Source organism: Pundamilia nyererei, unplaced genomic scaffold, assembly GCF_000239375.1.
Source record: "Pundamilia nyererei isolate P.nyererei 1_Seehausen unplaced genomic scaffold, PunNye1.0 scaffold00851, whole genome shotgun sequence".
Taxonomy (NCBI): Eukaryota; Metazoa; Chordata; class Actinopteri; order Cichliformes; family Cichlidae; genus Pundamilia; species Pundamilia nyererei.
The window spans coordinates 7,244-9,662 of NW_005188252.1; the positions used below are offsets into that span (position 1 = coordinate 7,244).

At 41.3% G+C, this 2,419-nt stretch overlaps 1 long non-coding RNA gene across 1 annotated transcript in view; it reads left to right on the top strand.

Moving 5' to 3' along the window:
• The window catches only part of LOC102195488 (uncharacterized), a 4,952-nt gene continuing 2,533 nt past the window's right edge, over positions 1 to 2,419 (top strand). The window contains exons 1-3 of the long non-coding RNA XR_312480.1: positions 1 to 53; positions 1,859 to 1,933; positions 2,033 to 2,143. This is a non-coding gene — a long non-coding RNA (uncharacterized LOC102195488). The remainder of the gene's footprint in view (positions 54 to 1,858; positions 1,934 to 2,032; positions 2,144 to 2,419) is intronic.

Sequence of the window (2,419 nt, forward strand, 5' to 3'; positions counted from 1 at the left end):
CCTGGTCAGTTTCTCACCTACAGTTTGGGATTTGAGAGGTCTTCAGACTCTAGGTGAGCTTTCTGAGCTATCAGCCATTTTCGTCGGTCGTTAGCTTTGCTCGCGCTGACTGAAACCTTCAGGGTTTGTGAGATATATCCAGGAAATGTTGAGGTTTTTTTTGGCTCATCCACTTGGTTATTATAACCGTTAAGATAATTTTGAGCTAATGAGACACGTGCTAACTGTGCTACTTTGACCAGACTAGAAGGACTATTGTCCCGCATATTAGCAAGGCTAACAAGCTTAGCATACACGGGCCTCGTCGGCATTTCTAAACAGTCTGCTGGCTTCTTTTCTGCCACACGCTTTCTGACAGTAGAAACGTGTTTAAATTACTTCCAGTTACATCTTTTTGTCTGACCCCGACACCACAAAAGGCAAGTGTAACTAGAGTTTTAGCGATACAAACCATGAACCACGCCACCTCCCGTGTCCTTTTTTCCTTTAGGGTGTGGCATCTTTATAAGGATCTTTATAAAGTATATAGTGAGGTTGAGCCTTTGTTGTACAGTTGTTTGAACTGATGATCTTTGGATATGCAGTTTTTTAGGAATGACTCCAAGAAACCTTCCCAGTGTAGTATGAATTTACTTGGATTTATACAGGATAAGGCTGTTACTGTGTGACATTTAATAAGTCACACAGAGGTGTGTAACTAAAGTGGCTTTCAGTGTTTGAAGTCCTCCTCTTTCACATTTACTTTGATTTAGTGTCACTCCTCCACTGAATAAGTCCGCTGAGCTCCAGCTTAGGGCTGTGCGATATGACTAAAATAAAACTCATCCAAACTCGACGTGCATGACGTGTTTTCAGCTGGCCGTCGTGTACCTGGAGTTGAGTGTTTTGACCGATACATGAAACTTGACAACTTTTTTTTTTTGCGTTTCATCCATAAACTCTCTCCATACTCTTTGAAGTGATTCTTGTGTAGGTGGGAACGAGTTTTGCTGTGTTTGAGTCTGTGGTGGGGATCGGTTTGCAACATAATTAGCATAGAACAGATTTTTGGTCCATGATAGAAATAATAGCCACTCTACATTTTCATCTGACAAAATAATGTCTTTTTCCCCCCGAGTCAAGTTGTCCCCCGTTTTATTTTCAAGAAAGTGGAAGTGGAGATCAGAGAGCGAGAGGAGGCACGGGGACAGCTAATGAGGTGAAAGAGTTCAAATGCTGGGTCACGCAAACACTGTTGAGCAGGTTGAAGGAGCTGTCCAGAAGTGTGTGGCACGTTTTTTTTTTTTTTTTTTTTCCTGTCATGTGACACACACATCCTCACACAGAGAGTGGAGCAGGCTAATCAGCAGCAGTCTGGCAAATAGCAGATAAACCAGTTATGCATGGACAAATCCCATGTTTGCTGGGTGGGTTTGACCAGCCAGCTGCCTGCATAATGATCTGAGCCTTTAATGTTCATCCAAACTTGTTTTTTTTTTTTTTAATCAACTTTGAAAGTTTTTTTTAATGATATTATAATAATAATATTTATCTATTACATGAAACTCTAATTAGTTTCATGTGTTGGTCTGTCCCACACACTGTAGATATTGGACAACAACATTGTACAGATATTGTACTTCTTACGACAGATTTCAGTGACTATAACACAATTTTCCCCCCTTCAGGCAGATGAAAACAAGCATGCTAACACTGATATCTGTGGAGCTTGTATGCACTTACCGCTTCAATCAAAGACATGCAGTCAAAGCTGGTCTGTTGTTCTCACGGCTCGTTTTATGTGTTTATGTGTTGTTTTAAGCTGAGGTCGGCTCTAAGCTTGTTCACATGTCTGTGCTCCCGCTCTCCCTTTCTGCAGGTGACGTGATGATGCTGCTCATCTTCATCACCAGCTGTATATGTGATGGAGGCTGAGGATTGTGTGGATGACCAGGTGTGTTTCATTGGTGTAGTTTTCACAGCATCAGGTCCTGTTTGTACTTCACCCTGAAAAGCATCAAACACTTCACATTCACATGTGTCTATGCTGCAGGAGCTTCAATCTGAATCCTGACCGCCTTCTGCTTCAGTGGTTTCTGACTCCATGACTTGGTCATCATGGCAACCATCTGGATGACTGAGGTCCCTGATTTGACTTTCTGAGGTCAGTCATCACTGTTAATGTTTATATTTTGTTGGGATTGTTAAAAGTTAGCAGGCTGTTACATCTGGTATCATGTATTGGTGTTTTTCCTACAATGTATCAGGTGGATGAGACCAACTGAAGAACTTTTCCCTCTTTAACCCTTTAAGACCTACCACAGAACCAAGTCCGCCAGAGCTTACTTTATATTTTTACATGCTGTAGTGCCATTTCTGGGAGCATTTCAAGTTGCTATACATCAATACAACTGTTATAGCCCAAATTTTAATAATATGT